This window comes from Octopus bimaculoides, chromosome 2 (genome assembly GCF_001194135.2).
Source record: "Octopus bimaculoides isolate UCB-OBI-ISO-001 chromosome 2, ASM119413v2, whole genome shotgun sequence".
NCBI lineage: Eukaryota > Metazoa > Mollusca > Cephalopoda > Octopoda > Octopodidae > Octopus > Octopus bimaculoides.
This window is the reverse complement of record NC_068982.1, coordinates 78,367,190-78,377,483: the sequence shown is the minus strand read 5'-3', so window position 1 is coordinate 78,377,483 and position 10,294 is coordinate 78,367,190. Positions and strand designations below refer to the sequence as shown.

The window sequence follows — 10,294 nt, the reverse complement described above, 5'->3', positions numbered from 1 at the left end:
TATATATATATATATATATATATATATATATATATATATATATATGAATGTATATACAGTTGTGTTCAAAAGCATTAATCAACAAACAATTGTTTTCTTGAACTGGTCTCAGTTATGTGTGTGCTCATCAATACAAGTTTATGTATGTATGAATATATATACATACATAGACAAATCAAAAATAAAGACAAAAACAGGAAAAGCAACAAAAGTCAAAAGGACATACACAGTGAATGTATTAGGTTGACGTTCAGAGAAAGTTGGATAAAAGGAGTGGTGGTGGTAGAGTGGGAGATATTTTGAGCATGGCTATTTGCCAGAAAGAGGAAAATGTCCAAAGAGAAAGAAAAGAAAGTCTGAGAAAAAAAAAAACACATGTCATTACATGACTGATCTTATTTATTTATTTCAGTCATTTTATTGTGGCCATGCTGGGGCACTGCCTTGAAGAAATTTTAGTCAAATGAATTGACCCCAGTACTTATTTTTTTTTTTAGCCTAGTATTTATTCTGTCAGTCTATTTGGCCAAACTGCTAAGCTACTTGGATGTAAACACACCAACACTGCTTGTCAAGTGGTGGAGAGGGACAAACACACACATATACGACAGGCTTCTTTCAGTTTCCGTCTAGCAAATCCACTCGCGAGGCTTTGGTTGACCTGAGGTTTTAGTAAAAGACACCTTGCTCAAGGTGCCACAAGATTCTGTCTTTTGTCTTCTTCTGCCTTTGTTGAAATATCATTCAACCACTTTGCTATTTGCTCGTTATATGATCTGCTGGATTGTGATGCTGGTGATAGTGGTGGTGGTGGTGGAGTGGCAATGGTGGTGATGGTTGTAGTGTACTAAGAACAAATAGTTAAGTATTAGCTAATATTTACACAATGTAGAATGCAACCAAAATAAATATTCAATCGATTAAAAATTACAGCCAAATTGAAAAGTAAACACTGGTTGTCAAGTGGTGGTTAAGAGACAAATACACACACACACACACACAACATGCTTCTTTCAGTTTCTGTCTAGCAAATCCACTCATGAGGCTTTGGTTGGCCTGAGGTTTTAGTAAAAGACACTTGCCCAAGGTGCCATGCATTGAATATGAACCTGGTATTTTATGGTTGAGAAGCAAAATTCTGACCACACAGCCATGCATGCACTATATATATTTAAAAGTGTCCAAGCATGTTCTCAGCCTCTGGCTGAAACTGGTAAAAGGAAAAATATGTATACACATAATATATATAAGTATATGTATAAATATGTGTGGTGACATGTTAAAGGCACCCAGCACACTCTGTAAAGTGGTTGGCATTAGGAAGGGTATCCAACTATAGAAACCAAGCCAAAACAGATTGGAGCCTGGTGCAGCTCTCCAACTTACCAGTTCCAGCCAAACCATCTAACCCATGCCCACATGGAAAATGGATGCTAAGTGATGATGATGCAGAATGTTTAGGCTAAATTTGACAGCTTACATAAAAGGAAAAGAAAACATAATATCCATTCCAAAAATAAAAGTATTTTAAAAAAACAAACAAAAATATCAACTAGATTATGGCTGGGAGATAATAGTTTATTCAAAAATTAACCGTCTTCAGCTTCCACTATGGCCTCAAGTTGACTCAGGAACCTGGCGTATGTGTTCCTCACTATGATCTTGGGAAGATCTTCGAACATCTTGATCTTGGCCACCAGCTTGATTTTGGTGTTGCAAGCAGAGTGGTTGGTGTCTTTCTCAACCACACCCCACACATAGTAAGTAAACCATTGGATCACAGTCAGGTGAATTAAAAGGCCAGAGATTGGGGCTGGTGAAATTGTAGAAATTCTCCAACAACCACTTCCAAATCTTTCCAGAGATTTGGCAAGGAACCAAATCCTGCTGCCTTGCATATGACCTTCCAGCAACAACTCTCTCCAGCTAGGGATTGGCCACAGTCTAGCAGCTTCACATAGCCACCTGAATTGAGACTAAGGCCCTGTTCACCAGTTGTTGCACAAATTCCAGCATGTGGGCACAGTCAAGTTGCCTGCTGTACCCCTTCCCACTGGCCATGTCTTCATAGTCTCCATTGCAGCTGCCCATTTCATGTTTTACAGCCTTTGTAGTGGTCGCAGAGCTCTGAGTAACAGTCATGATACAGGTAGCTCTTTTCCAATATCCAGTGTAAGGTATAGACAGGCTTAACTGTATGGGTAAGAAGCGTGCTTCCCAACCATGTGGTCTTGGGTTCAATTCCACTGTGCAGCACCATGGGCAAGTGTCTTTTACTATCACCCCAGGTCAACAAAACCTTATGAGTGGATTTGGTAAACTGAAACAAGCCTATCGTGTTTGAGTGTGTGTACTAAATGTGCACCTTTGCTTCTCTAGCCTCACTTGATGGTTGTAAATGAGCTTTATCGTCATACAAGAAATATTGTTTGTTTGCAGACTTTTGTGAAAAGCATGTTTGGCCATGAGGAAATTTTACCTTACTTGGAAACAGTTGAGTGTTGGTGACAAGAAGAGCATCTAACCATATAAAATCTACCTCAATGGATTGTTTGACCCATACAAGCATGTTAAATGATGATGATGATATAAATCTTGAGGTTAGATGCAATTTGAATGTATTTTGAGAGTGAATGCTAGTTTACGGGTTATTTGGGATTAGTCTTAGTCAAATCTTTCCCTATAATCAGAAAATATTTTGAGAACCCCCTTCTATATATGATGAGCTCTGATAGTAAACAGGTGGTAGTAGAGGTTAATGTAGTGAGTGATTAACAAATCAGGAGGGTACAGATGATGGGAAATACCAGCATGAAGAAGGGTAAGGTGGGAGATACAAGAGTGGCTCAAGAAGGAGAATAGAGCAGAAAGTATGTGCAATTGTAGGAGCAGTGTAGAGAGAGATATAGTGATACATAAGGGGCTACATTAATGATTTTGACTCTATACACTGTGGTAAAATAGAAAAAATACTACTGGCCTGTGGTATCCCTGGAGAAACAACAGCTGCAATTATTGTTCTATAACAACTCTAAATCAATGGTAAGGTCCCCAGATGGAGATACAAGTTTCTTTCCTATCAGAGCCGCAGTACTTCAGCGGGACATATTGATACCTTTTCTTTTTGTGATCATTCTGGATTATCTCCTCAGAGCATTACTTGACTATCTAAACAGCCTTGGTTTCACACTCATGAAAGGAAGATCAATTGGACATCCAAATCTAAAAATAAATAATGTAGACTATGCTAATGATTTAGCCTTGGTCTTTGACATCATATCAACCTCCACCTAATTACTTCATAGTCTAGAATTAGCTGCACGTAATGTTGGACTACTTGTTAATCCTAGTAAAACCAAATTCCTTGCTCACAATTACCAGCACAAGCGGAGATCCCATAAATCAAATTGATGATTTCACATACCTTGGTTCTGAGATAAACTCAACTGAAAAGTATATATAATATTATAGACACGGATGGGGCTGTGTGATAAGAAGCTTGCTTCCCAACTACACCGTTCCAAGTTCAGTCCCATTGCAAGACACCGTGGGCAAGTGTCTTTTAATATAGCCTCAGTTCAACCAAAGCCATGTGAGTGGATTTGGTGGATGAAAACTGAAAGAAGCCCACTGTGTATATATATATATATATATATATATATACACACACATATAAATTAGCAGATATGTTAACCTTGTATACCTATGTGTGTGTATCTTTGTCTCTGTTTCTCCCCCAGTACTTTTTAACAACCAGTGTTGGTATGTTTACATCCCTGTGACTTAGCAGTTCAGCAAAAGAGAATGATAGAATAAGTATCAAGCTTAACAAAAAAATTAGTACTGAGGTCGTCGATTAAAAATTCTTCAAGTTGGTGCCCTAGCATGGCCACAGTCGAATAAATGAACAAGTCAAAAATAAAACATCACACACACATATACAATATATTGTGTGTGTATAATGCACATATATACAGCTGTTATGCCATCTATATATATATACATACATACTGTGTACATTTAAACACATGAGAGATGTCCATAATAGGACATCGAATCCGCTAGAAGGAGCAGTCAAACTCCAAACCACAATTAGGGATAATTTCGAAAGGGAATGAAAAATAAAAACATTTACCTTTTATTTCCTGAACCAAGGTCTCAAGCTATTTTCAGCAAAATAAAATAATTTGCTAGGCCAGCTATCATCAGCGGGAAAGCCAAAGTTAACACATAAATACAAGGCAATACATAGAAACATGCCTCGTGCTTATGTGTTATAATTTTTCATATCTACCATGCATGTGCAGTTTTCTTATCGGCAGCAAATACAAAAAAATGCCCATTTTCTTCCAGAAATTAGCCAAAAAATCATTATATATATATAAAAAAAAATCATTATATATCAAAATAAGCAATAAGGATATCCTTGTTTATTTTGATTTTAATCACCTTCCTTTGAAATTGTATGGATAATACCATGCTAAATTCTGGTGCCTCAACTTAAGTACCATATTCATTTGAATCTATATATATATATATATGTATATATATATATATATTACAATTTATAAGAGGAATGACCACTAAAGTGGATTCCTATATGCTAGAGATAGACATCAAATCGCCTTACCACAGAGTGTGTTCTTTATAAGAGTGGTCATTCCTCTTATAAATTGTAATATAATTTTTAAATCTTCGGATTTTTTTTTAATATGCTACACCACTGGTTTAAATTGATGTTAATTGATTGATATCAATTTCTACCCTCATTATTTATATATACATACATATATATATATATATATATATATATATATATATATATATATATATATACCGAAGTAAGCACATGAATGTGCAACAAGGTGGAAAAAAGAGTACTCAAATACCAGAGGTAGAGTAATATACTTTATTTAAAAGCAGCAGAAATATAAAAACTGTTTATATATTGTTATATTTCTGCTGCTAGAGAAACATACGCACAAATCCACCATTGGATCAAGGCTCACTTTCCCTACTGGGCCGAGTGAAACGGAACACTCGTCACAGTTTTATACTGCTGTGAACGTTTAGAGCCATGAAACTAAACCAGCCAATGGTGAAGTCTGCTTTTTCAGATGTAAATATGTCTGTCTGTGTGTAGAGATGATGATAACTGGAGTTAAACATTGAAGTGCTTTTGTCATGGACACAAACGACGTCAGTAACAGGATACGAAGTGGGTGTCTCTGTATGTATGTGGGGGAGGATGAGAGAGAGAGAGAGACGTGAGTTTGTTAAGTTTTGTGTGGAAAGGCGATGTGTGTGTGTGATTCAACATTGACATGAAACATTTGTTTCTCTACGGACGTGTCACACACACACACACACGAATTGGTCGCAACGTGAGAGACAAGGGACATAACTCTTATTTTCTTTTCTTGCTTTTTCCATTTAAAAGTTGAAATGGGAAAGACTGGACGAAGAACAACTGACTTGTCTTGTCACATGTCTAGATTAGAAAGAAGAGCGGGTGGGGTATGTATATGTGAGGTTGGTGGCGTCTTGGGAAGCCAGGTTTGTTATTTTTCTATTTACTCACGAAGAAAGGCACTGGTGGTGCTGGCGGCTGCCGTATTCGGTGATGGTGGTGGTGGTTTGAAGGTGAATAGTCACGCCATCCGGGGTGAAAAAGTCAAGGAGAGGCGAAAAACGTGTTTTTCAGACTTGCCAACTGTCATATAAACTGGGAGGTGACAGAAGAGGCAATGAGTGGGGAGGAGTGGGGAGGGGGGAAAGAGAAAGGCACGATGATTTTGTGTGTGCGTGTATGTAAAAGGAGTTCAGCTGTTGTGACACTGTTTTGTATACACGAGGAAATGATTACCCAGATGTTGCGATAGAGCGAGGTTTGCTTTTGCAGAAGTAAGTCATGATGGTGATAAAATAGTACGCTTTATTAACTCTTGTTAACCTAGTTCCTCTTTGATAACGTCTATATATCTAGACCAGCCAGCCAGTCAGGAGGAGGAGGAGGAGGAAAAAGATTTATATCGTAGATATATAGATATATGGTGAAGTGTGTGTCTATCTAGGTTTAGTGGGGATAGTAATTAACGAAGAATTTGATGCTAATCAGTGTTAAAAGTAGGAAGAATAAAATATAGATGTGAATAGATCATATAACATTCCAAACTGCAGTATAAGAAATTGGTTGATCTTTTAGAGAGCGAGAGAGAGAGAGAGAGAGAAACAGACAGGCAGACAGATCATCTCCATGTGTAAGCTGTGATACATATTTAAGAGGGCTATTATTTAATACCAGGTCAGTCCTGATTGAGTTGAACTATAATCAAAAGCTCTGATTGTCTCATCGTTTTGAGAATGATTTAAATGTCTACATTGTGTAATGTTTCCTTTTCTTATGTAAAATAGTAGTGTGTGAATTGAGGGAGATTTAACTATTATTTCTAACATGTTGAACAACTACATAGAGATTCCTTTAAAGGGTTATTTTACTATTTGTGACAACTAGTCCTCAGCAAACAAGTTTCTCATAAACATCCAGTTCTAAATTTGTCTGTAATTCTAAAAAAGAAATTTGCTGAAGACTCAGATTTGACAGAAACCCTTTCATATGCCAAAATCACTATTTTTAATGTCTGGAACAAGTCTTTCAACTACATTCGATGTTTTTATTGCACACTTGACAGGATTGCATCGATCCTTGTTAAAAGTCTTGTTAAGTTGACAAAGACATCTATGGCACCATCTTTATCCTTTCTCTTTTACTTGTTTCAGTCATTAGACTGCAGCTGTACTGGGATGCCACCTTGGGGAATTCTAGTTGAACTAATCAATCCCAGTACTTATTTTCTTTTTAAGCCTGGTATTTATTTTATTGGTCTCTTTTGCCACACTGCTAAGTTACAGGGATGTAAACACAGCAACACTGATCGTCAAGCAGTATTGGGAGACAAACTCAGACACAAAGACACACACACATATACACAATGAGCTTCTTTCAGTTTCTATCTACCAAATCCACTCACAAGACTTTAGTTAGCTCAAGGCTATAGTAGAAGGCACTTCTCCAAAGTGTCATGCAGTGGAACTGAACCCAGAACCATGTGGTTGAGAAGCAACCTTCTTACCACACAACCACGCCATGTTCTATAGAACGAATTTTCTTTTTATCCAACCAAATCTTGTGTTGCTCCACAATGTTCTTTCTTCTCTCTTCATTGGTTCTTTTGCTTGTGGCATCTATAATTTCTTTATTCCAGTCTATCTTGGCAGTTATTTATCAGTGGGTAATATCTTCCCTGCAGATATCTAACCTCTCTGTGTACTCCAAATAGGAGCACACTGTAAGTAAGTACTCTTGGAATTTCTTGTTTGATAGCATATCAAAGAATGAACATAGCTGAGGGATGAGGGCCTCAGACACAACCACCTAACCTCACCATATATTACAGTCTCATGTTATAGTCATGCAATCCAATCTTTGTTGTCCCGGAACCTATTTTCTATTCACCACAGCACCAGAAGATGCAGACAGAAATTCTAAACTTTGATAACACTGTGTAACACAATTTTTGTCATATGCATATACACACATACATACACATGCATACACACGTACACACATTCACACATATACATACTTATATACACATACAAACATGCACACATACACTTACACATATATACACATGCATATACGTATACAATGGGCTTTCAATTTTTGTCGACCAAATCCACTCTTGATGTTTGGGCCAGCCTAGAACTATAGCGGATACTTGCCTAAGGAAGGTGCTATACAGTGGGATTGAACCCAAAACCATGTGGTTGGGAAACATACAAAATGTGGATCACTTAGAGATGGTTTGTCATTTCATGATTCTGAAATAGTGTTTACAAATATTCAGTGCTTATGTTAAAATTGTGACTCAACATATAAATATTAATAGTTGATATTTTTGTGTAGGTGGAATGGTTTAATTCCTGTGAATCTGGGAGATATCTTGTAATGTTTTGGATATTATTAGAGAGAATTTTAGTTGAGTTGATTTAAAATGCTTAGTATAGATTTATTCCTAATTTGGGTGAAAGAGAACATGACAAACCGTGAGTTGTGTAACTGGTTTCAGATTTTGGTTGGTAATTAGTAGATATGTAGCCTGATTCTAGTAAGCCACACTCCTACACGATATATGCACGCGCACACACATACATACAATAAACATATCATATATATATACATACATACACACACATACATATGCACATATTGTGTACTAATTATCCCATGCCAACAACATAAGTGACTCTCTCAGAGGGATATAAAAACTGAAATATTAGATTCTCTACTTGCTGCTATTAAACTTAATGAGTTCTCCTGTTACACTAATTAGTAAACAGTTTGACAATCATGTAGATCAGTGGTTATCAACCTTTTGTAACCTAGTGCCCTTCCCCTTCACCAAATGGTGGTTTACTAATGATCCCTCCCTAGATTTTGATAAAAAAAAAATGGGAAACATTATTTTAAGCAAAAATGCTGTTAATTTTGTTTAGGGGTTTATTGATTTTATTACCCAAGTTTTCTAACACTAATCTATCCAGTATGTACCTCTTTTTAGATATTTGCAAGGATTAGTGCCTTCTTTGGTCAATTTGTGTTGAGATTACTAAAAAAAAAAAAGAAGGTGATCACTTACTACACCAAGATTTGATATAACTTTACTATTTCTTTTATAATGAAATTACATATAACATTAGTGCATTATCAGCCATATTTTCTGCTCACTGATAGCACAATGTCTATAACATAAGTATTCTAATCTTGACTATGATGATTTTAAAAATGTGTTTAAAAAGATTAAGTATTGAACCTGCTTCAACCCTTTAGCATTCAGATTACTCAGTCAAATGAAATATTTATTTATTCAACTTGTTTTGAATTAATTATGCATTGTCTTGTAGCTTTGAGATCGTTTATTTTTAGAATGACATTTGTCGGGTAGGTGTGAGAAGCTTGATCTGATCAGTTTGAACATAAAACAATTAGAATATTTGGGTCTGATATGGCTGGTTTGAATGCTAAAGGGTTAAATATTTTCTTTCTATGAAAAATTCCACCCCCTCTGAATACCCAGCACTTCTTTGACATTGCCCCACCACCTCAGTCACACATCCTTTTTTTGTAAGGTTATTGTTCCCCACAGGTATGCTACCAATCAGGAGAAGAATCACTGATATAGAAGAAAGATAGCTGAGTAGAACAATAAATTATTAAAATGTTATTCTATGTTCAAACCTATTGCATGTTTTGGGAATGTATACGATTATGTTTTGTTGGGTCTCTAGTCTAAGCAGTGGATTCTACATTGCTTTTGTCGACTTAGAGATATGGAATAGTGGTGCAAAATTCTTCCAGGTGTTGTCCCAAGGGGCTTTCTCAGGATTTGTGCTTCAAAAAAAAAATTTCAGTAAGACCATAAAAATAATTATTAATATTTCACCCACTAGGTATATATTTGGCAGAATTCTGGTTTAAGCATCCCATATAATCCCTCATAAAATTTTTGAAGCCATCACCCCCATAAATCCTAAAAGTTTCACTCTTTCTCAAATTTTTTTGTTTTTAATCAGTGTTTAAAATTTGGACAGTCTGAATATTTTGCTTAAATCCCAGCAATGGACCACCCTTCGGTGCATCATCATTCCTTTAAATGTGTTTATGGGGAGAAAAATATTGAAAAACATCAATACATGTCAGAGTGACAAAGAAATGAAGAAGGTATCATGTGGTCATGAGACGTACTAAAAATAACACCCGAATCGCTCTGAAATCACACACGGAAAACATTTTTTTTTTTTTCATAATTGTATAAATTCCCAAATGTAGAACACAAATTTGCAAAAATTTTCTGAAAATTCTAAAAAAATATATAAGATATGGGGTGCTTAAACCAGAATTCTGCCATATTTTATTAGTCATAAAGGTAGGTGCAGCTCAGACGTTTGCTTCTCAACCACATGGTTTTTAGTCCGGTTCTGCTGTGTGGCACTTTGGGTAAGTGTCTTCTACCCTTGGATCAATGATCTAAGGAGAGCACATGGTCTTGTTTAGCAAACAAATTATTTGCTGACCTCTGTTAACTCTTCTTAAATTCATCAGTCCAGTGAGAGTAACTTTAACTAAAGAGACATGTAATAAGGTTGAAACTCTGCTTTGATGAATCATGTGTCATGAATATACACATTATCTAAAGCATAGGTTCTCGAAGTGGATGCTACTCCCCCCCCC

General features: G+C 36.2%; 1 protein-coding gene across 5 annotated transcripts in view; it reads left to right on the top strand.

Moving 5' to 3' along the window:
• Positions 1-10,294, top strand: part of LOC106868412 (uncharacterized) — a 137,628-nt gene that overhangs the window by 104,435 nt on the left and 22,899 nt on the right. The window contains exon 1 of one of the 5 annotated variants that reach the window (XM_014913651.2): positions 5,458-5,556. The exons of 2 other annotated variants lie outside the window; for them this stretch is intronic. The gene's annotated coding sequence lies outside the window, so the exon portion shown is untranslated. Of the gene's footprint in view, positions 1-5,457; positions 5,557-5,797; positions 5,905-6,200; positions 6,305-10,294 lie in introns of those variants that run through there. 2 more of the 5 variants (XM_052978381.1, XM_014913652.2) reach the window with 2 other exon arrangements.